At 44.2% G+C, this 27,519-nt stretch overlaps 1 pseudogene; it reads left to right on the top strand.

Annotated features, from left to right (window-relative positions):
- The first annotated feature begins 1,919 nt into the window (after positions 1–1,919).
- Positions 1,920–23,169, top strand: LOC125537876 (protein FAR1-RELATED SEQUENCE 5-like; annotated as a pseudogene).
- Positions 23,170–27,519: the final 4,350 nt, after the last annotated feature.

Here is a 27,519-nt window from a genome sequence, read left to right as displayed (position 1 = left end):
CGTACAACTCACCACTGTAGAGAAATAGAGTAGCTCGTTCCCCTGCCTCTGGCCCTCGAAATCCCATACAGACTTTATATGACCCTCTTCGAAAAGGAAAAATGATACTCCTTATCAACATCAATTTCATAAAATCTTGCTGGGACATCATTGCTACTGACTCCTATCAGTTGATTGATGATTTCTTTAAGGGTGATGTAGATCTGCAGAGCATCAATTCGTCTTACATTACTCTGATTCCCATAAAGGATGCTCCTATTGAGGGTAATGATTTCAGACCTATTTCACTACTTAATTGTTCTATTAAGATTATCACAAAGCTGTTGGCCAACAGACTGCAAAAAATCATTTTGAAACTCGTTCACAGAAATCAATATGGTTTTCTCAAAGAGAGATCAACCCAGGATTGTCTGGCATGAGCATATGAATATTTATATCAATGCAATCAGTCAAGAAGAGAAACTATCATTCCGAAATTAGATTTTGAAAAGGCTTTTGACATGATTGAACATCAGACTCTGAAAAGCATAATGGTGGCCAAAGGTTTTGGTCCCAGATGGATGCATTGGATGGACATGATTTTTTTTCTTCTGGTACTTCTACTGTTCTCCTTAATGGAGTTCTAAGAAAGAAATTTTGGTGCAAAAAAGGTGTAAGACAAGGGGACCCAGTCTCTCCTCTGATTTTTGTCTTGGCTGCTGACATTTTACAATCTATCTTCAATGAGGCCATGAAACACAGATTGATTTCCTCTCCTCTGGATAACACCAAAGATTTTCCTGTCATTCAGTATGCTGATGACACTCTTGTTATTCTGCAAGCTTATCCAACACAGTTGCAACAAATCCAAAACCTGTTATTACACTTCTCTGCTTTCACTGGCCTAAGGATCAATTTTTCAAAGTCTGCTATGTATCCAATCAATGTGGGGCCAGATAAACTGACTCAGCTGGCTGCTATTCTGGGTTGCAATATTGGATCTTTTTCTTTTCCTTATTTGGGCCTACCCCTAGGCACTAAAAAGCCAAAAGTGGATGATTTCTTTCCCATGATGCAGAGAATTGAAAGAAGGCTCACAGGTTGCTCTACCTTGCTTTCAACATGAGAAAAACTTTCTCTTACCAAGAGTGTGTTCACCAGCCTGCCAACTTTCTTCATGTGCTCTTTGGAACTGCCTGTCACAGTGGTGGATCAAGTAAATTCCTACATCAGACATTGTTTTTGGAGGAAATATGGTCAGGAAGGTGCTGGTCCTGCCCTCATTGCTTGGAACACAATTTGCAAACCAAAAGAGCAAGCTGGTTTGGGGGTCTTGGACATAGCTACTCACAACAAAGCTCTTCTTCTAAAAAACCTTCACAAATTCATGAATAAGAGTGATCTTCCTTGGGTTAACTTGATCTGGGATACTTACTATGGGAACAGAGCCCCAACCAACAGACATGTTGGCTCTTTCTGGTGGAAGTCCATCATTAAACTCCTTCCAATTTTCAAAGATATGGCACTTTACAATGTAGGGCAAGGTACGGACGCGGTAGTTCTGGTCACGAGCACAGGTGGTCTCGTTATCTGGGCGGTAGGAATTGACTTCGGGATGTGTGACGCTAAGTTACAGGGGCAGGTGGTAGCTCTTTTTTAATTAACCCAGTCCAGAAATACAGTATAGAGATGCGTACGGCGCCGTGTGGGAGACGGGGCTTGCAGCCGCCGCCATGACGGCGAGGTAGACGAGCCGTGGCTTGGGATGGTTCTGCGCCCCTGATCTGTGGCTTAGGAAGCTAGCTTTCCGGCAGGCAGCGTTATGGGCGGAAGTAAAAGATAAGGCCGAGCTGTCTCCCATCTCTGGATGAGGATTCCTGTTCGCCATTGTCGCCTGTGCAGATCTGCGGTGGAGCAAAACCAGGCGGAGATTTGTTGGGATGGAGTTCTTGCTGCAGCCGATTAGGAGGTAAGATGAACTATTCCATTTGTGTGCTGCGCCCCCACCCCCCGTCCAAAGTGCTTGATCTATAGATTCTGCTTTTGTATCTTGGCGCTGACTGAGACGGAGATTTTGCCATCTGCAGCACTGCGGTGATGGAAGAAGTGAATGACAGCCAGCTTTCGATGGAGCCACTTCACTACCCGGTGATGGCCACTGAAGCTGAGCAGCTCCCGGCCATGGCGAATGGTAGTGTTGAGGGGCAGATCTGTGCGGCCGAGGGGGGAGCCGTAGGTGACGTGGAAGCTGAGCCGCAGGCTTCTAAGCAATCAATAGGACAGATTGATCCTAAGACTCCAGGATGGACTCGCAGGTAATCTGCATGGCAAACTTGGTTGCAGTACAGTAAGGTTTTGTTTCAGATTCTATTAGTGGAGATGTTACAGTTCCAACTAGAAAATTAGCACTACGGTGAGTTATGTATCTGGGGCAGGTAGTAATGTACGATAAGAAACGACATGGAATATTAAAATACTTTCAGAATCGCTTAGTAGATATAATTAGTCAGTTCATTGAAAAGATCGAGTACTATCGTGGTTGCGACAGGTTCAGAAAGTAGCATCATTTGATAGGAAACAAAGAAGCGCAGGCCAATGGACGGCTGTTTTCTTGCTGGTCTGTGCGAACTGGGACATGTATCTAAATAGTAGGAGTTGGGACGGGGAGCTTAAACATAATATGTAGTAGATGGATTATTGGGACAACTATTTTTTGCATTTTTTATCTATGGAAATGCTTGCGCTGCTTCTACAATGATTGCCCTGCAAACATATGAATGAATTTTCCATTTAACTGAGTTGCTTAAAGGGTTCTTCTTTATGGGATGATATAAGAACATTCCTATATCAATCTGTCCAGCTGAGTTTGAAGACTGAATTCTGGTACTACGATATATGAGCACTAAGTATATTTACCCTGCAGAAAGTTGGTTAAGAAAAAAAGCACAAAATGAACATGTAAGTCAGTTTGCAGAGTTCTTAGTTTACTCATGGAATCCAGGCAAAACACATGGATAACGACATCTGACGGTTTAGAAATACATGAGACTCAGGATGCTTGACCATAGCAGAGCAGTCGTATGCAGATCTTCTGGAATTTTAGAATTTCGTATGAAAACCAGGCATCTCACACATTGTTGTGTTTAAAATGCAGGGTAAGAATTGGAGCAGCTGCACCCGGAAGAGCATCGTGCCCTGGGCGAATAAGTGCCCTTGAGAAGGCGATACGGGGGTTTGCTGATCAGCCAGGGGACATGGTAATTGTCCCGGAACTTGGTACAAGCTTCGATACGCTAGGAGGCGTATGACTTTTACAATCTCTATTCGTGGGAGAAGGGTTTCGGAATTAGATACGGCAAGAGTAGGTTGAATGTGGAGAGAACAAAATGCATGCAAGAAATTGTATGTGGATGTGCGGTAAGCATGTGTACACTTGCTGTAGTACTGACTATGATTCCGACCTGATTCCTTCCTGGTGATGGATCCTGATATGTTTCTTTTGCCTCCACTTTGGTTTTTTCAGGGCAAAGCTGGTGTGGAGAACACGAGGTCGTGTAGATGCGAGTGCCCTGCATTAATAAGACTCCTCCGATCAAAAGACAACGGTTGGTATATAGCAGAGCATCGTGAACAGCAGAACCATGTATTGTCTCCAACGTATGGACAGACAATACACTGGCCGTCACACAAGCACATTGATGCCTACAGCAGGGACTTGGTGGAGCAGTTGCGGCAGAACAATGTGAACTTGGCAAAAGTGCACAGCATCATCGGCAGTTTTTTTTGTTCAATGGAGAAGGTGCCTTTCACGAAGCGAGCTCTGAAGAATTTGTGTGGCAAAATCAGCAGATAGTAGGCAGAAGATGATGTTAGGAAAACCATGGAGGTTTTTGCAGATTTGGGTTCGCGTGATCCGCATTTCACGTACCGAGTGCAAGCAGACAATGAAGGTCGGATAAGCACTCTTATGTGGGCAAATGGTAGCAGCAGATTGTAGTACACATTCTGTTGGAGAACGTAGCAATAATTCAAAATTTTCCTACGTGTCACCAAGATCAATCTATGGAGTCATCTAGCAACGAGGGAGGAGTGAATCTACATACCCTTGTAGATCGCGCGCGGAAGCGTTCAAGGGAACGGGGTTGATGGAGTCGTACTCGTCGTGATCCAAATCACCGATGATCCTAGCGCCGAACGGACGGCACCTCCGCATTCAACACACGTACGGAGCAGCGACGTTTCCTCCTTCTTGATCCAGCAAGGGGGGAGGAGAGGTTGATGGAGATCCAGCAACACGACGGCGTGGTGGTGGAAGTAGCGGGATTCCAACAGGGCTTCGCCAAGCGCTGCGGGAGGAGGGAGATGTGTCATGGGAGGGAGAGGGAGGCGCCAGGGCTTAGGTGTTGCTGCCCTCCCTTCCCCCACTATATATAGGGCCAAGGGAGAGGGGGGGGCGCAGCCTTGGCCCTTCCTCCAAGGAAGGGTGCGGCCAGGGAGGAGTCCATCCTCCCCAAGGCACCTCGGAGGTGCCTTCCCCCTTTAGGACTCTTCCTTTCCCTTATCTCTTGGCGCATGGGCCTCTTGGGGCTGGTGCCCTTGGCCCATACAGGCCAAGGCGCACCCCCTACAGCCCATGTGGCCCCCCGGGGCAGGTGGCTGTTGGGGAACGTTGCAGAAAACAAAAAAAATTCCTACGGTTTCACCAAGATCCATCTATGAGTTCATCTAGCAACGAGTGATTGGATTGCATCTACATACCTTTGTAGATCACGTGCGGAAGCGTTCAAAGTACGGGGATGAGGAAGGCGTACTCGACGTGATCCAAATCACCGCAGATCCTAGCGCCGAACGGACGGCACCTCCGCGTTCAACACACGTACAGTCAGCGTAACGTCTCCTCCTTCTTGATCCAGCAAGGGGGAAGGGGAGGTTGAGGAAGATGGCTCCGGCAGCAGCACGACAGCGTGGTGGTGATGGAGCTGCAGTACTCCGGCAGGGCTTTGCCAAGCACTATGGAGGAGGAGGATGTGTTTGAGAGGGAGAGGGAGGCACCAAAGGCGTCGGGTGAGAAGTCCTCCATCTCCCCACTATATATAGGGGGGCCTAAGGGGGGGCGCCGGCCCTAGGAGATCCAATCTCCTAGGGGGGCGGCGGCCAAGGGAGGAATCCCTCCTCCCCAAGGCACCTCGGAGGTGCCTTCCCCCTTTGGGACTCTTCCCTTCTTGAACCCTAGGCGCATGGGCCTCTTGGGGCTGGTGCCCTTGGCCCATATAGGCCAAGGCGCACCCCCTACAGCCCATGTGGCCCCCCGAGGCAGGTGGCCCCACCCGGTGGACCCCCGGGACCCTTCCGGTGGTCCCGGTACAATACCGGTGACCCCGAAACTTGTCCCGATGCCCGAAATAGCACTTCCTATATATAATTTTTTACCTCCGGACCATTCCGGAACTCCTCGTGACGTCCGGGATCTCATCCGGGACTCCGAACAACATTCGGGTTACTGCATATACATATCCCTACAACCCTAGCGTCACCGAACCTTAAGTGTGTAGACCCTACGGGTTCGGGAGACATGTAGACATGACCGAGATCGCTCTCCGGTCAATAACCAACAGCGGGATCTGGATACCCATGTTGGCTCCCACATGCTCCTCGATGATCTCATCGGATGAACCACGATGTCGAGGATTCAAGCAACCCCGTATACAATTCCCTTCGTCAATCGGTATGTTACCTGCCCGAGATTCGATCGTCGGTATCCCAATACCTCGTTCAATCTCGTTACCGGCAAGTCACTTTACTCGTACCGTAATGCATGATCCCGTGACCAGACACTTGGTCACTTTGAGCTCATTATGATGATGCATTACCGAGTGGGCCCAGTGATACTTCTCCGTCATACGGAGTGACAAATCCCAGTCTTGATCCATGTCACCCAACAGACACTTTCGGAGATACCCGTAGTATACCTTTATAGTCACCCAGTTACGTTGTGGCGTTTGGTATACCCAAAGCACTCCTACGGTATCCGGGAGTTACACGATCTCATGGTCTAAGGAAAGGATACTTGACATTGGATAACTCTAGCAAACGAACTATACGATCTTATGCTATGCTTAGGATTAGGTCTTGTCCATCACATCATTCTCCTAATGATGTGATCTCGTTATCAATGACATCCAATGTCCATAGTCAGGAAACCATGACTATCTGTTGATCAACGAGCTAGTCAACTAGAGGCTTACTAGGGACATGTTGGTGTCTATTATTCACACATGTATTACGATTTCCGTATAACACAATTATAGCATGAATAAAGGACAATTATCATGAACAAGGAAATATAATAATAATGCTTTTATTATTGCCTCTAGGGCATATTTCCAACAGTCTCCCACTTGCACTAGAGTCAATAATCTAGTTACATTGTGATGAATCGAACACCCATGGAATTCTGGTGTTGATCATGTTTTGCTCTAGGGAGAGGTTTAGTCAACGGATCTGCTATATTCAGGTCCGTATGTACTTTACAAATATCTATGTCTCCATCTTGAACATTTTCACGAATGGAGTTGAAGCGACGCTTGATGTGCCTTGTCTTCTTGTGAAACCTGGGCTCCTTGGCAAGTGCAATAGCTCCAGTGTTGTCACAGAAGAGCTTGATCGGCCCCGACGCATTGGGTATGACTCCTAGGTCGGTGATGAACTCCTTCACCCAAATTGCTTCATGCGCTGCCTCCGAGGCTGCCATGTACTCCGCTTCACATGTAGATCCCGCCACGACGCTCTGCTTGCAACTGCACCAGCTTACTGCCCCACCATTCAAAATGTACACGTATCCGGTTTGTGACTTGGAGTCATCCAGATCTGTGTCGAAGCTAGCGTCGACGTAACCTTTTACGACGAGCTCTTCGTCACCTCCATAAACGAGAAACATTTCCTTAGTCCTTTTCAGGTACTTCAGGATATTCTTGACCGCTGTCTAGTGTTCCTTGCCGGGATTACTTTGGTACCTTCCTACCAAACTTATGGCTAGGTTTACATCAGGTCTGGTACACAGCATGGCATACATAATAGAACCTATGGCTGAGGCATAGGGGATGACACTCATCTCTTCTATATCTTCTGCCGTGGTCGGACATTGAGCTGAGCTCAATTTCACACCTTGCAACACAGGAAAGAACCCCTTCTTAGACTGATCCATATTGAACTTCTTCAATATCTTATCAAGGTATGTGCTTTGTGAAAGACCTATGAGGCGTCTTGATCTGTCTCTATAGATCTTGATGCCTAATATATAAGCAGCTTCTCCAAGGTCCTTCATTGAAAAACTCTTATTCAAGTAGGCCTTAATGCTGTCCAAGAGTTCTATATCATTTCCCATCAAAAGTATGTCATCTACATATAATATGAGAAATGCTACAGAGCTCCCACTCACTTTCTTGTAAACACAGGCTTCTCCATAAGTCTATGTAAACCCAAACGCTTTGATCATCTCATCAAAGCGAATGTTCCAACTCCGAGATGCTTGCACCAGCCCATAAATTGAGCGTTGGAGCTTGCACACCTTGTCAGCATACTTAGGATTGACAAAACCTTCCGGCTGCATCATATACAATTCTTCCTTAAGGAAACCATTAAGGAATGCCGTTTTGACGTCCATTTGCCATATTTCATAATCATAGAATGCGGCAATTGCTAACATGATTCGGACGGACTTCAGCTTCGCTACCGGTGAGAAAGTCTCATCGTAGTCAACCCCTTGAACTTGTCGATAACCCTTAGCAACAAGCTGAGCTTTATAGATGGTCACATTACCATCCGCGTCTGTCTTCTTCTTAAAGATCCATTTATTATCTATGGCTCGCCGCTCTACGGGCAAGTCAGTCAAAGTCCATACTTCGTTTTCATACATGGATCCTATCTCGGATTTCATGGCTTCCAGCCATTTGTCGGAATCCGGGCCCGCCATCGCTTCTTCATAGTTCGAAGGTTCACCGTTGTCTAACAACATGATTTCCAAGACAGGGTTGCCGTACCACTCTGGTGCGGAACGTGTCCTTGTGGACCTACGAATTTCAGTAGGAGCTTGATCAGAAGTATCTTGATCATCATCATTAACTTCCTCTCTAGTCGGTGCAGGCACCTCAGGAACATTTTCTTGAGTTGCGCCATTTTCCGGTTCAAGAGGTAATACTTCATCAAGTTCTACTTTCCTCCCACTTACTTCTTTCGAGAGAAACTCCTTCTCTAGAAAGGATCCATTCTTGGCAACAAAGATCTTGCCTTCGGATCTGAGGTAGAAGGTATACCCAATAGTCTCTTTAGGGTATCCTATGAAGACGCATTTTTCCGACTTGGGTTCGAGCTTTTCAGGTTGAAGTTTCTTGACATAAGCATCGCATCCCCAAACTTTTAGAAACGACAGCTTAGGTTTCTTCCCAAACCATAATTCATACGGTGTCGTCTCAACGGATTTCGACGGAGCCCTATTTAAAGTGAATGCGGCAGTCTCTAAAGCATAGCCCCAAAAAGATAGCGGTAAATCGGCAAGAGACATCATAGATCGCACCATATCTAATAGAGTGCGATTACGACGTTCGGACACACCATTACGCTGAGGTGTTCCAGGCGGCGTGAGCTGTGAAACTATTCCACATTTTCGTAAGTGTGTGCCAAACTCATGACTCAAGTATTCTCCTCCACGATCTGATCGCAGGAACTTGATTTTCCTGTCACGTTGATTCTCAACCTCACTCTGAAATTCCTTGAACTTTTCAAAGGTCTCAGACTTGTTTCATTAAGTAGACATACCTATATCTACTCAAGTCATCAGTGAGGGTGAGAACATAACGATAGCCACCGCGAGCCTCAACACTCATTGGACCGCACACATCAGTATGTATGATTTCCAATAAGTTGGTTGCTCGCTCCATTGTTCCTGAGAACGGAGTCTTGGTCATTTTACCCATGAGGCATGGTTCGCACGTGTCAAATGATTTGTAATCAAGAGACTCCAAAAGTCCATCAGCATGGAGCTTCTTCATGCGTTTGACACCTATGTGACCAAGGCGGCAGTGCCACAAGTATGTGGGACTATCATTATCAATCTTACATCTTTTGGTATTCACACTATGAATATGTGTAGCATTACGCTCGAGATTCATTAAGAATAAACCATTCACCATCGGAGCATGACCATAAAACATATCTCTCATATAAATAGAACAACCATTATTCTTGGATTTAAATGAGTAGCCATCTCGAATTAAACGAGATCCTGATACAATGTTCATGCTCAAAGCTGGCACTAAATAACAATTATTAAGGTTTAAAACTAATCCCGAAGGTAAATGTAGAGGTAGCGTGCTGACGGCGATCACATTGACCTTGGAACCATTCCCGACGCGCATCGTCACCTCGTCCTTCGCCAGTCTCCGCTTATTCCGCAGCTCCTGCTTTGAGTTACAAATGTGAGCAACTGCACCGGTATCAAATACCCAGGAGCTACTACGAGTACTGGTAAGGTACACATCAATTACATGTATATTACATATACCTTTTTTTGCCGGCCTTCTTGTCTGCTAAGTATTTGGGGCAGTTCCGCTTCCAGTGACCATTTTCCTTGCAATAAAAGCACTCAGTCTCGGGCTTGAGTCCATTCTTTGGCTTCTTCCCAGCAGCTTGCTTGCCGGGCGCGGCAACTCCCTTGCCGTCTTTCTTGAAGGTTTTCTTACCCTTGCCTTTCTTGAACTTAGTGGTTTTATTCACCATCAACACTTGATGTTCCTTTTTGACTTCTACCTCTGCTGATTTCAGCATTGCAAATACCTCAGGAATGGTCTTTTCCATCCCCTGCATATTGAAGTTCATCACAAAGCTCTTGTAGCTCGGTGGAAGCGACTGAAGGATTCTGTCAATGACCGCGTCATCCGGGAGATTAACTCCCAGCTGAGTCAAGCGGTTATGCAAACCAGACATAGTGAGCATGTGCTCACTGACAGAACTGTTTTCCTCCATCTTATAGCTGAAGAACTTGTCGGAGACTTGATATCTCTCGACCCGGGCATGAGCTTGGAAAACCATTTTCAGCTCTTCGAACATCTCATATGCTCCGTGTCTCTCAAAACGCTTTTGGAGCCCCGGCTCTAAGCTGTAAAGCATGCCGCACTGAACGAGGGAGTAGTCATCGGTATGTGCCTGCCAAGCGTTCATAACGTCTTGTTCTGCAGGGAGAACAGGTGCGTCACCCAGCGGTGCTTGTAGGACATAATCTTTCTTGGCAGCTATGAGGATGATCCTCAGGTTCCGGACCCAGTCCGTGTAGTTGCTGCCATCGTCTTTCAGCTTGGTTTTCTCTAGGAATGCGTTGAAGTTGAGGACTGCGTTGGCCATTTGATCTACAAGACATATTGTAAAAAATTTAGACTAAGTTCATGATAATTAAGTTCATCTAATCAAATTATTCAATGAACTCCCACTTAGATAAATATCCCTCCTGTAATCTAAGTATAACATGATCCGAGTTAACTAGGCCGTGTCCGATCATCACGTGAGACGGACTAGTCAACATCGGTGAACATCTTCATGTTGATCGTATCTTCTATACGACTCATGCTCGACCTTTCGGTCTTCTGTGTTCCGAGGCCATGTCTGTACATGCTAGGCTCGTCAAGTCAACCTAAGTGTTTGCATGTGTAAATCTGTCTTACACCCGTTGTATGTGAACGTTGGAATCTAACACCCGATCATCACGTGCTGCTTCGAAACAACGAACTGTCGCAACGGTGCACAGTTAGGGGGAACACTTTCTTGAAATTATTATGAGGGATCATCTTATTTACTACCGTCGTTCTAAGCAAACAAGATGCAAAAACATGATAAACATCACATGCAATCAAATAATAATAGTGACATGATATGGCCAATATCACATAGCTCCTTTGATCTCCATCTTGGGGCTCCATGATCATCTTGTCACCGGCATGACACCATGATCTCCATCATCGTGTCTCCATGAAGTTGCTCACCAACTATTACTTCTACTTCTATGGCTAACGCGTTTAGCAATAAAGTAAAGTAATTTACATGGCGTTTCTCAATGACACGCATGTCATACAAAAAATAAAGACAACTCCTATGGCTCCTGCCGGTTGTCATACTCATCGACATGCAAGTCGTGATTACTATTACAATAGCATGAACATCTCATACATCACATATATATCATTCATCACAACTTTGGCCATATCATATCACAAAGCACTTGCTGCAAAAACAAGTTAGACGTCCTCTAATTGTTGTTGCAAGTTTTACGTGGCTTAAATAGGGTTCTAGCAAGAACGTTTTCTTACCTACGTGAAAGCCACAACATGATTTGTCAACTTCTATTTACCCTTCATAAGGACCCTTTTCATCGAATCCTCTCCAACTAAAGTGGGAGAGACAGACACCCGCCAGCCACCTTATGCAACTTATGCATGTTAGTCGGTGGAACCGGTCTCATGTAAGCGTACGTGTAAGGTTGGTCCGGGCCGCTTCATCCCACAATACCGTTGAAGCAAGATAATACTAGTAGCGGCAAGAAAGTTGACAACATCTACGCCCACAACAAATTGTGTTCTACTCGTGCAAGAGAACTACGCATAGACCTAGCTCATGATGCCACTGTTGGGGAACGTTGCAGAAAACAAAAAAAAAATCCTACGGTTTCACCAAGATCCATCTATGAGTTCATCTAGCAACGAGTGATTGGATTGCATCTACATACCTTTGTAGATCACGTGCAGAAGCGTTCAAAGAACGGGGATGAGGAAGGCGTACTCGACGTGATCCAAATCACCGGAGATCCTAGCGCCGAACGGACGGCACCTCCGCGTTCAACACACGTATGGTCAGCGTAATGTCTCCTCCTTCTTGATCCAGCAAGGGGGAAGGAGAGGTTGAGGAAGATGGCTCCGGCAGCAGCACGACGGCGTGGTGGTGATGGAGCTGTAGTACTCCGGCAGGGCTTCGCCAAGCACTATGGAGGAGGAGGATGTGTTGGAGAGGGAGAGGGAGGCACCAAAGGCGTCGGGTGAGAAGTCCTCCATCTCCCCACTATATATAGGGGGGCCTAAGGGGGGCGCCGGCCCTAGGAGATCCAATCTCCTAGGGGGGCGGCGGCCAAGGGAGGAATCCCTCCTCCCCAAGGCACCTCGGAGGTGCCTTCCCCCTTTGGGACTCTTCCCTTCTTGAACCCTAGGCGCATGGGCCTCTTGGGGCTGGTGCCCTTGGCCCATATAGGCCAAGGCGCACCCCCTACAGCCCATGTGGCCCCCCAGGTCAGGTGGCCCCACCTGGTGGACCCCCGGGACCCTTCCGGTGGTCCTGGTACAATACCGGTGACCCCGAAACTTGTCCTGATGCCCGAAATAGCACTTCCTATATATAATTCTTTACCTCCGGACCATTCTGGAACTCCTCGTGACATCCGGGATCTCATCCGGGACTCCGAACAACATTCGGGTTACTGCATATACATATCCCTACAACCCTAGCGTCACCGAACCTTAAGTGTGTAGACCCTACGGGTTCGGGAGACATGTAGACATGACCGAGATCGCTCTCCGGTCAATAACCAACAGCGGGATCTGGATACCCATGTTGTCTCCCACATGCTCCTCGATGATCTCATCGGATGAACCACGATGTCGAGGATTCAAGCAACCCCGTATACAATTCCCTTCGTCAATCGGTATGTTACCTGCCCGAGATTCGATCGTCGGTATCCCAATACCTCGTTCAATCTCGTTACCGGCAAGTCACTTTACTCGTACCGTAATGCATGATCCCGTGACCAGACACTTGGTCACTTTGAGCTCATTATGATGATGCATTACCGAGTGGGCCCAGTGATACCTCTCCGTCATACGGAGTGACAAATCCCAGTCTAGATCCATGTCACCCAACAGACACTTTCGGAGTTACCTGTAGTATACCTTTATAGTCAATCCTAGTTACGTTGTGACGTTTGGTATACCCAAAGCACTCCTACGGTATCCGGGAGTTACACGATCTCATGGTCTAAGGAAAGGATACTTGACATTGGATAACTCTAGCAAACGAACTATACGATCTTATGCTATGTTTAGGATTGGGTCTTGTCCATCACATCATTCTCCTAATGATGTGATCTCGTTATCAATGACATCCAATGTCCATAGTCAGGAAACCATGACTATCTGTTGATCAACGAGCTAGTCAACTAGAGGCTTACTAGGGACATGTTGGTGTCTATTATTCACACATGTATTACGATTTCCGTATAACACAATTATAGCATGAATAAAGGACAATTATCATGAACAAGGAAATATAATAATAATGCTTTTATTATTGCCTCTAGGGCATATTTCCAACAATGGCCCCACCCGGTGGACCCCCGGGACCCTTCCGGTGGTCCCCGTACAATACCGGTGACCCCGAAACTTGTCCCGATAGCTCCGAACAACTTTCAGGTTACCGCATACTAATATCTCTATAACCCTAGCGTCACCGAACCTTAAGTGTGTAGACCCTACGGGTTCGGGAGACATGCAGACATGACCGAGATGGCTCTCCGGTCAATAACCATCAGCGGGATCTGGATACCCATGTTGGCTCCCACATGTTCCACGATGATCTCATCGGATGAACCACGATGTCAAGGACTTAATCAATCCCGTATACAATTCCCTTTGTCTAGCGGTACGATACTTGCCCGAGATTCGATCGTCGGTATCCCGATACCTTGTTCAATCTCGTTACCGGCAAGTCTCTTTACTCGTTTCGTAACACATCATCCCGTGATCAACTCCTTGATCACATTGTGCACATTATGATGATGTCCTACCGAGTGGGCCCAGAGATACCTCTCCGTTTACACGGAGTGACAAATCCCAGTCTCGATTCGTGCCAACCCAATAGACACTTTCGGAGATACCTGTAATGTACCTTTATAGCCACCTAGTTACGTTGTGACGTTTGGCACACCCAAAGTATTCCTACGGTATCCGGGAGTTGCACAATCTCATGGTCTAAGGAAATGATACTTGACATTAGAAAAGCTTTAGCATACGAACTACATGATCTTGTGCTAGGCTTAGGTTTGGGTCTTGTCCATCACATCATTCTCCTAATGATGTGATCCCGTTATCAACGACATCCAATGTCCATGGTCAGGAAACCGTAACCATCTATTGATCAATGAGCTAGTCAACTAGAGGCTTACTAGGGACATGGTGTTGTCTATGTATCCACACATGTATCTGAGTTTCCTATCAATACAATTCTAGCATGGATAATAAAGATTATCATGAACAAGGAAATATAATAATAACTAATTTATTATTGCCTCTAGGGCATATTTCCAACAGTCTCCCACTTGCACTAGAGTCAATAATCCAGTTCACATCGATATGTGATCAACACTCAAGGTCACATCCCCATGTGATTAACACCCAAAGAGTTTACTAGAGTCAATAATCTAGTTCACATTACCATGTGATTAACACTCGATGAGTTCTGGGTTTGATCATGTTATGCTTGTGAGAGATGTTATAGTCAACGGGTCTGAATCTTTCAGATCCGTATGTACTTCGCAAATCTCTATGTCATCTTGTAGATGCAGCTACTACGCTATATTTGGAGCCATTTCAAAAAACTGTTCTACTTGGAGCTATTCTAAATTGTTGCTCCATTATACGTATCCGGTATCTCTACTCAGAGCTATCCGGATAGGTGTTAAGCTTGCATCGACGTAACTCTTTACGTCGAACTCTTTATCACCTCCATAACCGAGAAACATATCCTTATTCCTCTAAGGATAATTTAGACCACTATCTGGTGATCTACTCCTAGATTACCTTTGTACCCTCTTGCCAGATATGTGGCAAGGCACACATCAGGTGCGGTACTTAGCATGGCATACCGTAGAGAGCCTATGACTTAAGCATAGGGGACGACCTTCGTCCTTTCTCTCTATTCTGCCGTGGTCGAGCTTTAAGTCTTAACTTCATACCTTACAACTCAGGCAAGAACTCCTTCTTTGACTGATCCATCTTGAACACCTTCAAGATCATGTCAAGGTATGTGCTCATTTGAAAGTACTATTAAGCGTTTTGATCTATCCTCATAGATCTTAATGCTCAATACTCAAGTAGCCTAATCCAGGTTTTCCATTGAAAAACATTTTCCAAATAACCCTATATGCTTTCCAGAAATTCTACATCATTTCTGATCCATAATATGTCAATAACATATACTTATCAGAAATTCTATAGTGCTCCCACTCACTTCTTTGGAAATACAAGTTTCTCATAAACTTTGTATAAACCCAAAATCTTTGATCATCTCATCAAAGCGTACATTCCAACTCCGAGATGCTTACTCCAGTCCTTAGAAAAATGGCTGGATCTTTGCATACTTATTAGCATCTTTCAGGATTGACAAAACCTTCCGGTTGTATCACATACAACCTTTCCTCAAGAAAATCGTCGAGGAAACAATGTTTTGACATCCTATCTGCAAGATTTCATAAATAATGCAGTAATCGCTAATATAATTCCAACAGACTCTTAGCATCGCTATGAGTGAGAAAGTCTCATCGTAGTCAACTCCTTGAACTTGTCGGAAACATCTTAACGACAAGTCGAGCTTTCTTAATTGTGATACTTACCATCATTGTCCGTCTTCCTTTTAAAATCCATATGTACCTAACAACCTTACGACCATCAAGTAGTTCTTCCAAAGTCTACACTTTGTTTTCATACATGGATCCTATCTCGGATTTTATGGCCTCGAGCCATTTATCGGAATCCGGGCCCACCATCGCTTCTCCATGGCTCGTAGGTTCATTGTTGTCTAGCAACATGACTTCCAAGACAGGATCACATACCACTCTGAAGTAGTACGCATCCTTGTCATCCCACGAGGTTTGGTAGTGACTTGATCTGAAGTTTCATGATCACTATCATAAGCTTCCACTTCAATTGGTGTAGGTGTCACAGGAACAACTCTTTATGCCCTGCTATACACTAGTTGAAGTGACGGTTCAATAACCTCATCAAGTCTCCACCATTCTCCCACTCAATTCTTTCGAGAGAAACTTTTCCTCGAGAAAGGACCCGATTCTAGAAACAATCCCTTATTGCTTTTGGATCTGAGACAGGAGGTATACCCAACTGTTTTGGGTGTCCTATGAAGATGCATTTATCCGCTTTGGGTTCGAGCTTATCAGCCTGAAACTTTTTCACATAAGCGTTGCAGCCCCAAACTTTTAAGAAATGACAGCTTAGGTTTCTCTAAACCATAGTTCATACGGTGTCATCTCATCGGAATTACGTGGTGCCCTATTTAAAGTGAATGTGGTTGTCTCTAATGCCTAACCCATAAACTATCGTGGTAATTCGATAAGAGACATCATGGTATGCATCATATCCAATAGGGTGCAGTTATGATGTTCGGACACACCATCACACTATGGTGTTCCAGGCTGTATTAGTTGTGAAACAATTTCCACAATGTCTTAATTCTGTGCCAAACTCGTAATTCAGATATTCATCTCTATGATCATATCATAGATATTCTTGTCACGACGATCTTTCAACTTCACCCTGAAATTACTTGAACCTTTCAATAATTCAGACTCGTGATTCATCAAGTAAATATACTCAACATCTACTCAAATCATCTGTGAAGTAAGAACATAACGATATCCACTACATGCCTCAGCACTCATTGGACTGCACACATCAAAATGTATTACTTCCAACAAGTTGCTTTCTAGTTCCATTTTACTGAAAACGAGGCTTTCAGTCATCTTGCCCATGTGGTATGATTTGCATGTCTCAAGTGATTCAAAATCAAGTGAGTCCAAATGGTCCATTTGCATGGAGTTTCTTCATGCATATACACCAATAGACATGGTTCGCATGTCTCAAACTTTTCAAAAACGAGTGAGCCCAAAGATCCATCAACATGGAGCCTCTTCATGCGTTTTATACCGATATGACTTAAGTGGCAGTGCCACAAGTAGGTGGTACTATCATTACTATCTTATATCTTTTGGCATGAACATGTGTATCACTACGATCGAGATTCAATAAACCATTCATTTTAGGTGTAAGACCATTGAAGGTATTATTCAAATAAACAGAGTAACCATTATTCTCCTTAAATGAATAACCGTATTGCGATAGACGTAATCCAATCATGTCTATGCTCAACGCAAACACCAAATAACAATTATTTAGGTTTTAATACCAATCTCGATGGTAGAGGGAGCGTACGATATTTGATCAACCTTGGAGATACTTCCAACACATATCGTCATCTCACCTTTTAGCTAGTCTCCGTTTATTCCGTAGCCTTTTGTTTCGAGTTACTAACACTTAGCAACCGAACCGGTATCTAATACCCTGGTGCTACTAGGAGTACTAGTAAAATACACATCAACACAATGTATATCCAATATACTTCTATCGACCTTACCAGCCTTCTCATCTACCAAGTATCTAGGGTAATTCTGCTCCAGTGGCTGTTCCCCTTATTACAGAAGCACTTAGTCTCGGGTTTGGGTTCACCCTTGGGTTTCTTCACTAGAGCAGCAGCTGATTTGCCGCTTCATGAAGTATCCCTTCTTGCCCTTGCCCTTCTTGAAACTAGTGGTTTCACCAACCATCAACAATTGATGCTCCTTCTTGATTTCTACTTTTGTGGTGTCAAACATCGCGAATATCTCAAGGATCATCATATATGTCCCTGATATATTATAGTTCATCACGAAGCTCTAGCAGCTTGGTGGTAATGACTTCGGAGAAACATCACTATCTCATCTGGAAGATCAACTCCCACTCGATTCAAATGATTGTTGTACTCAGACAATCTGAGCACAAGCTCAACAATTGAGCTTTTCTCCCTTAGTTTGCAGGCTAAGAAAATCGTCGGAGGTCTTATACCTCTTGACGTGGGCACGAGCCTGAAATCCCAATTTCAGCCCTCGAAACATCTCATATGTTTCGCGACGTTTCAAAACGTCTTCGGTGCCTCAACTCTAAGCCGTTTAACTGAACTATCACGTAGTTATCAAAATGTGTATGTCAAATGTTCGCAACATCCATAGACAACGTTCGAGGTTCAGCACACTGAGCGGTGCATTAAGGACATAAGCCTTCTATGAAGCAATGAGGACAAACCTCAGTTTACGGACCTAGTCCGCATAATTACTACTATCAACTTTCAACTAAATTTTCTTTAGGAACATATCTAAACAGTAGATCTGAAGCGCGAGCTACGACATAATTTGCGAAGACCTTTTGACTATGTTCAGGATAATTAAGTTCATCTTGTGAACTCCCACTCAGATAGACATCCCTCTAGTCATCTAAGTGATTACATGATCCGAGTCAACTAGGCCGTGTCCGATCATCACGTGAGACGGACTAGTCATCATCGGTGAACATCTTCATGTTGATCGTATCTACCATACGACTCATGCTCGACCTTTCGGTCTCTTGTGTTCCGAGGCCATGTCTGTACATGCTAGGCTCGTCAAGTCAACCTAAGTGTTTCGCGTGTGTAAATCTGTCTTACACCCGTTGTATGTGAACGTTAGAATCTAACACCCGATCATCACGTGGTGCTTCGAAACAACGAACTGTCGCAACGGTGCATAGTTAGGGGGAACACTTTCTTGAAATTATTATGAGGGATCATCTTATTTACTACCGTCATTCTAAGTAAACAAGATGCATAAACATGATAAACATCACATGCAATCAAATAGTGACATGATATGGCCAATATCATATTGCTTATTTTGGTCTCCATCTTCGGGGCTCCATGATCATCATCGTCACCGGCATGACACCATGATCTCCATCATCATGATCTCCATCATCGTGTCTTCATGAAGTTGTCTCGCCAACTATTACTTCTACTACTACAGCTAACGGTTAGCAATAAAGTAAAGTAATTACATGACGTTTATGTTGACACGCAGGTCATAAATAAATAAAGACAACTCCTATGGCTCCTGCCGGTTGTCATACTCATCGACATGCAAGTCGTGATTCCTATTACAAGAACATGATCAATCTCATACATCACATATCATTCATCACATTCTTCTTGGCCATATCACATCACATAGCATACCCTGCAAAAACAAGTTAGACGTCCTCTAATTGTTGTTTGCATGTTTTACGTGGCTGCTATGGGTTTCTAGCAAGAACGTTTCTTACCTACGCAAAAAACACAACGTGATATGCCAATTGCTATTTACCCTTCATAAGGACCCTTTTCATCGAATCCGATCCGATTAAAGTGGGAGAGACAGACACCCGCTAGCCACCTTATGCAACTAGTGCATGTCAGTCAGTGGAACCAGTCTCACGTAAGAGTACGTGTAAGGTCGGTCCGGGCCGCTTCATCCCACAATGCCACCGAATCAATATTGGACTAGTAACGGTAAGCATATTGAACAAAATCAACGCCCACAACTACTTTGTGTTCTACTCGTGCATAGAAACTACGCATAGACCTAGCTCATGATGCCACTGTTGGGGAACGTAGCAATAATTCAAAATTTTCCTACGTGTCACCAAGATCAATCTATGGAGTCATCTAGCAACGAGGGAGGAGTGAATCTACATACCCTTGTAGATCACGCGCGGAAGCGTTCAAGGGAACGGGGTTGATGGAGACGTACTCGTCGTGATCCAAATCACCGATGATCCTAGCGCCGAACGGACGGACCTCCGCATTCAACACACGTACGGAGCAGCGACGTCTCCTCCTTATTGATCCAGCAAGGGGGGAGGAGAGGTTGATGGAGATCCAGCAACACGACGGCGTGGTGGTGGAAATAGCGGGATTACAACAGGGCTTCGCCAAGCGCTGCGGGAGGAGGGAGATGTGTCATGGGAGGGAGAGGGAGGCGCTAGGGCTTAGGTGTTGCTGCCCTCCCTTCCCCCCACTATATATAGGGCCAAGGGAGAGGGGGGCGCAGCCTTGGCCCTTCCTCCAAGGAAGGGTGCGGCCAGGGAGGAGTCCATCCTCCCCAAGGCACCTCGGAGGTGCCTTCCCCCTTTAGGACTCTTCCTTTCCCTTATCTCTTGGCGCATGGGCCTCTTGGGGCTGGTGCCCTTGGCCCATACAGGCCAAGGCGCACCCCCTACAGCCCATGTGGCCCCCCGGGGCAGGTGGCCCCACCCGGTGGACCCCCAGGACCCTTCCGGTGGTCCCGGTACAATACCGGTGACCCCGAAACTTGTCCCGATAGCCGAAATAGCACTTCCTATATATAATTCTTTACCTCCGGACCATTCCGGAACTCCTCGTGACGTCCGGGATCTCATCCGGGACTCCTAACAACTTTCGGGTTACCGCATACTAATATCTCTATAACCCTAGCGTCACCGAACCTTAAGTGTGTAGACCCTACGGGTTCGAAAGACATGCAGACATGACCGAGATGACTCTCCGGTCAATAACCATCAGCGGGATCTGGATACCCATGTTGGCTCCCACATGTTCCACGATGATCTCATCGGATGAACCACGATGTCAAGGACTTAATCAATCCCGTATACAATTCCCTTTGTCTAGCGGTACGATACTTGCCCGAGATTCGATCGTCGGTATCCTGATACCTTGTTCAATCTCGTTACCGGCAAGTCTCTTTACTCGTTTCGTAACACATCATCCCGTGATCAACTCCTTGATCACATTGTGCACATTATGATGATGTCCTACCGAGTGGGCCCAGAGATACCTCTCCGTTTACACGGAGTGACAAATCCCAGTCTCGATTCGTGCCAACCCAACAGACACTTTCGGAGATACCTGTAATGTACCTTTATAGCCACCTAGTTACGTTGTGACGTTTGGCACACCCAAAGTATTCCTACGGTATCCGGGAGTTGCACAATCTCATGGTCTAAGGAAATGATACTTGACATTAGAAAAGCTTTAGCATACGAACTACATGATCTTGTGCTAGGCTTAGGTTTGGGTCTTGTCCATCACATCATTCTCCTAATGATGTGATCCCGTTATCAACGACATCCAATGTCCATGGTCAGGAAACCGTAACCATCTATTGATCAACGAGCTAGTCAACTAGAGGCTTACTAGGGACATGGTGTTGTCTATGTATCCACACATGTATCTGAGTTTCCTATCAATACAATTCTAGCATGGATAATAAACGATTATCATGAACAAGGAAATATAATAATAACTAATTTATTATTGCCTCTAGGGCATATTTCCAACACATTCTTCAGCGACGTGGTTACCTTCGATACGACATACAGGACAAATCTGTACAACATGCCCTTTGGCCTGTTTATAGGTGTGAATAATCATTTCCAGAGCATCATCCTAGCTAGGGTTTTGGTGTGTGACGAAAAAGTGAAGACCTTTGAGTGGGTCTTCACAGAGTTTGTTCGGATGATGGGCGGAAGTGCACCGAAGACAATCCTAATTGGTACGATCCTGAATTATAGTGGATGCTTTTGAGAGCAAAAGATTAAATAACATGATTTGTGTTATTGTGCAGATCAGAACCATTCGATGGAGGTGGCCATAAAAAATGTGTTGCCGCATACAGCACACAGATGGTGCAAGTGGCATGTCCTCAAGAAGGCTAAAGAATCACTAGGATCGCTGTACACCAAGAAAAGCGAATTCAGGGCAGAGTTCCACAAAGTAGTGAATCACATGCTTACAATCGATGAATTTGAGGATGCTTGGAAGATTTTGGTTGATAAATATAATCTGAAGACGCATGACTACATGACCCAACTGTACGAAATAAGGCACAAGTGGGCGAAGCCGTATTTTAAAGGTGTCTTCTGTGCTAAGATGTCTAGTACTCAGCGAAGTGAAAGTGCAAACCATATGCTGAAGAATTATGTTCCCCCGGGTTGTCCGATGCATTTGTTTGTGAAGAAGTACATGAGACTCCAGTTTGACAGGGACACGGAGGAGAACTATGAGGAGAAGCGGACAAGAATAGTAAGTCAATATTAATACTTCACATTGGTACTGGGGGTGTGGCAACAATATAACTCATTTGATGTCGCTGTAATTTCAGGGTAGACTACTTTACAAAGCAAACTTAGCTATTGAGCGACATGCTGGGAAGATATACACGCGGGCTATGTTTAAGCAGTTCGGGCACATACTGTATGAGTGCAGCGCATACCAGGTGGAAGAGCTCGAGAAGGGGAACTTTACCTTGCCATACATACGGATGCAGCGAGGAGGGAAAAGTGGTGCAGAGTGTCATACAAGGTAACTGTTGTCGACGGAGGAGAGGAATTTGACTGCGAGTGCAGGCAATTTGCACACATGGATCTCCTGTGCAGCCACGTTTTGAAAGTAAGATGGATCTCAGAAAAGAATCAGCTTCTGGGATATTCAGATATAGTATGTGTAGTATGTGGTGAGCTAATTGGCTAAATATTGATTATGCAGGTGCTGGATTTTATTCGTATTATAGAGATACCATAGAAACATATTGTGAAGCGCTGGACGAGGGATGCATGAGACATACTGCCTGCTCACTTAACTCAATATCAGAGGGATAATGCACACAAAAATCCATTCAGCTTCAGGCATTTCAATATGTACAAGCATGCCATGGAGCTGGTGCGGATGGGTGATGCAAGTGTAGAAGCATATGAGAAATTCATGTCCCTGATCAAGAGTTGCATGGTGGAGATGCAACCTTTTGCAGAAATCAGGGATGGTTTGGGGCTGGAGGACAGGATCGCTGAGCATGGGGATGTTGTGGATCAGCAGCCGGCGCAGACGGCAATGGTTGCTGCGAGTGCGGGGGCGGGCATGGGAGCTGTCAATGATGATGCTACTTCTGCAAATGAGAGTGGGAACAGTCTGAATGGACTATTGGCACTAAAAAAGCGAATAGAAATGGGACGGCCGTCAACTAGCAGGGAGAAGGCACCATATGAGGGGTTGAGCAAACGAACCCGGTTCTGCACCATATGTCGCGGGCAAGGGCACAAGAGAACAACCTGTCCTGACAGAGGTGATGCTCCGAAACCAGTTCGCAAACCCTCAAGGTGCAAAAATTGTGGAGTTGAAGGTCACCGGCGAAACACCTGCAAGAAGGTGGGTGATCTCCGCTTTTCTGGCGTGTGAGCAGTGGCTGCAGCCTCTAGAACTGGAAGGTGTAGAACCGATGTAGTTCCATCTATAGAAAAATGCTTGTTGCTTTCATGGTTGCTGTGTGTAGTAGGTTCCAGTTATGTGTGGAAACCAGTAAAATATATGTGTTGCCGAACCAGAGTAATGTATGCTTGAAGTATTCTTGATGGTGGAGTTGGAGTGTTTGCAGCTAGCAAAATGTTTGGTTTCAGAAATTTTTAACAGAGTTGTCATGCTTTCTGAATGTGTGGAAGCTATGATCGTGTCTGTACTTGTGATCTATTGTACAATTTGTCCATGTAATTACCATGCTGACGGTCGTGGCCTGTGTTTTGAATTTTTGTGAAACCAGAGATGCATTGTAAAATTCATTTAGATATGCAGGGGTGACAAAACTGGAGCACAGTTTCATTTTGAGCTGACATGATTCAGTATTGGCAACTTAGTGCATGCAAATGCAATAGAATATTTGACACGTAGCAGGGTTCTGTATTGTACAAGTGCGTGGCTGCGTGAAGCCGCCCGCCCATTGTTCAGGTGGGTCATTTAAATTTCGAATTGGGCGAGCGGGAAAGACCATGGGCAGCAACTACATAAACAGGTGCGCATGGGGGCACGGGGGCAGCCATTCCATCAGTGTGGCTACAAGAAAAATTGAGAAGTGGACGGTAGTTCTGGTTCTGGCCATGGCTCCTACCGCGTCGTTCCTCTCAGCGTCAGCGGTCACAAAAACAGATTCGGCTAACGAAGCCGATGGAGATTCTACTCAGGTCAGACTCGCCGCAGTTATTGAGCGAGAACCACTGTTGGCTCAGAATGTGCTGCAAAACGGCCCACCACGTCTTGGGCCGTCTGAGCCAGAGCCCAGCTATCTCACGGCGTAGCAAGGCCGTCATGACGTACGTGGGCCACGTGAAACTGTTTATTAATCAATATACTGGAATACTACCTGGCCCGATACGTGAGTGTTTGTGGATCGCGAGGCCTGCGAGCGGGAGGGATAGCGAGACCACCTGTGCTCGCGGTCAGAAGAGCACTTTCGAAGGTACCTCAGTTATGTTTTGGCATGATAGATGGGGCCCCGTTTCCCTCAAGCTGCAATTCCCACATTTGTTTTCCTTTGCAAAGGATGAATTGATATCCATCAAAGAAGCCTCAGCCTCCAACACCTTCCAAGAACTTTTTCACTTGCCACTGTCCAATCTAGCTTTTGCACAGTTTCATCGAGCAAGAGCTTGTTTAGAGCAAGCTAATCTCAGAGGAAATGTTGATCAATGGAAATACATTTGGAACTCGGCCACCTTTTCTCCTTCAAAAGCCTACAATATTCTCATCAAAGGGGAGGAGGATCATCCTGTTTTTAGGAAGATTTGGTCTGCTGTTGTTATGTTGAGATATAAAATCTTCTTCTGGTTGTTGCTGCATGATCGTGTAAACACAAGAGGACTGCTACACAGAAAATCTTTCCATCTCCCGTCTTATGTGTGTGAGCTCTGTACTGATCAAGTAGAAGAAACTGCAATGCACTTATTTTGGGACTGCCCCTTTGCACTAAGGTGCTGGGACATGATTATTCCACTCAAGCAAAGAGACACAAGTGTACTTTATGAGACTTTACTAGCTCTGAATCAACTTCCAAAGGAGATCGGCCTGAACTTTATCATCATGGCATGCTGGCAAATTTGGATGCAAAGGAATGGCAAGATCTTCAGACATATTACTCCCAATGCCATGACATGGAAAGTGCTTCTCAAGAAAGATTTAGTTCTTCTTCAGCACAAGATCAAGTTAGAGCATAAGCAATCCTTTTCAGATTGGATTGAAGCACATTTCTAGCTCATTGTTTGTACTCATGATGTTCCCCAAGATAGGCATTGGTTAGGTTAGCTGCTGTTTATTTCCCTTTGCTGTACATATTACTCCTTTATTAATATAAAATACCGTAGAACGATTGTTCTACGGTCTCTTCCTAAAAAAACACCAATGGCAGGCGACCCTAAAAAGAAGAAAACAACACGGGCAGGCGTTGAGACTTCCTGGTTGACCGCAAAGACCATATCTCGCCTATACAAGTGTGGCATCCGTCTCGTTTGAAGATTTTTCTCCACCGGTTGTAACTAGGACGGCCTGTTTGATTATTATTTTTGAACAACGGCAATGTTCCATCACTGCCGGTAGTCTTCGCGTCGTTGACAGATTTGTCCAGTTTTTTCTTTTTCATTTTTTATTATTTCTTTCTATTTTCTCCGTTTCTTTATCAGTTTTTACAACAACAAAAATTCACCGGTTTTCGTCATTCCTTTGATGGTTTTCACTGGATTTTATGTTTTTACTGTTTTTTTCTTTGTTTCTTTCTTGGTTTTCATCGATTTTCTTAGTTTGTTTTCTCGACTTTCTCTGTTTTCATCCTTTTGCATTGGTTTTAATAGGTTTCCATTTTCTTTTTTCTTTTTCTTTATTTTTGTTATTCATTTTTTTCTTTGTTTCTTTGTCGATGTTCATCAGTTTAATTTTTGTTCAACACATGTGTGACTCTTTTCATTAAACATTCAATATTTTTCATATACATCAGAAATATATTTCATATACACTTTAATATTTTTTAAATACATGATAAACATTTTCTGAAAACTTATATTTTTTATGTCTACTTTTTTCATACAGAAAGTATATTTTTGGTGTATATCTAAAAGTCTTTAATACATATTAAATTAAATTAAAAATCAAAATTTTTCAATACATGGTGAACATTTTTTCATGGAAATAAAAAAATAAAACATAATTTACATTTTTCTAATGCACCAGGAACATTTTTATATACATGTATAACATTTTATAAATAAAAAATCAACTTTATTAAAATATATGGTTTTTGATGTCTACTTTTATTTATTGTATGTTGTATATTTTTTTGTATACACCAAGAACACTTTTTTATACAAGTTTAGCATTTTAAAAATACATTATCAACATTTTTTCATACACTGTGTATATTTTGCATATATATTTAGTACACATGACAAACATTTTTTCTGTACGCATATAGCATTTTTAAAATGCTTGATTAACATTTTTTAACACGTGGCCAATTTGTTTGTCATACACATTGTATATTTTTTGCATACATGAGAAAAAATGTCTCTAGACATATTTAACCTTTTTCAAGTGCTTTGTTAACATTTTTAAAATGCTCTATGCAAAGTTTTCTTCGTAATATATGTATTTAGAGTATTTGGAATAAAAAAATGAAAACCAGAAACATAGGGGAAAAAAGGAGGCAGTGGCTTGTGCCCTCCCGCGCGCTGCGCCGGCCAACTCAGGAATGCATCAGACGCGAGTGCACCCTACGTCTTGCTCTAAGCAAGACATAGGTGCGCCCCTTGTTTACACCCATGTGCGGCTAAAGGCTTCACTGTAGCACATGAAGAAATGAGCCGGCCCATTCCGCCTGCAGTCTATTTTTTTAATTTTTCTACTTGGGATATTTGAGTGGGTATTTCACCCAAAAAAACCGGTTGTCGTTTTTGGAAAATGTTCAGTATGTATTTTATAAAAAGTTCAGTGTATACTAACAAAATGTCAATATATTTTAAAGAAGAACTCAATGTATATGAAAAAGTTTAGTGTTTATTAAAAAAATATCATCCTATATTGAAAATATTTCATATATCTTAAAAAAATATCGTATATTAATAAAATTATTTAGTGTGTATTAAAGTATATGTACACCATATATTTTTAAAGTTCAATGTGTATTGAAAACTGTTCATGTATATTGGGAAAATGTTCCACATAAATTGCACAGGCACAGACTATAAACTGGAAAATGCAAAAAAGGAAAAAAAGGGAGAAAAAATAGCAAAAAAGAAAAAAATAATGTGAGTAAAAAAATAAAAAGTGAAGCAAATGAAAAATGAAAAAACAAAAGAAAACCAAAAAACGCTGAACAATAAAGAACGGAAAAAAAAAAACTGGTTCAGCAAGCTTCTAGAAGGTTCCTAAAACCAGTCAGGAACCTCCCAAAAGATTCCCAAAACAAGGATCCCTCGACGAAGAGAACAACATCGAAGTTGTGGGCTAGCCCAAATGGACGCGGCGGATGGCTCGCTTTCAGCGAAAGCTCATCTATTTGCCATTGACAGGTGGCAAATAGAATCTATCGAGGTCAACCACCAACGCCATAAACGACAATGCCACATGTCACTATGGTGCGATGCGCAAGGACTATATATCGCTCTTTGAGAGACGGAGACTCAAGAGAGCCGTAGGATGGGTCGGCCCAGTAACGTAAAACCTTCCACCGGTTTTTGTTGGTTTTGGAAAGGTTCCATGCGATTTTTTTAT

The sequence above is a fragment of the Triticum urartu genome, chromosome 2A (assembly GCF_056163025.1).
Source record: "Triticum urartu cultivar PI428250 chromosome 2A, HENAU_Tu73, whole genome shotgun sequence".
Lineage (NCBI taxonomy): Eukaryota > Viridiplantae > Streptophyta > Magnoliopsida > Poales > Poaceae > Triticum > Triticum urartu.
The sequence above is the reverse complement of the archived record's forward strand: the minus strand, read 5'-3'. Positions and strand labels throughout refer to the sequence as shown.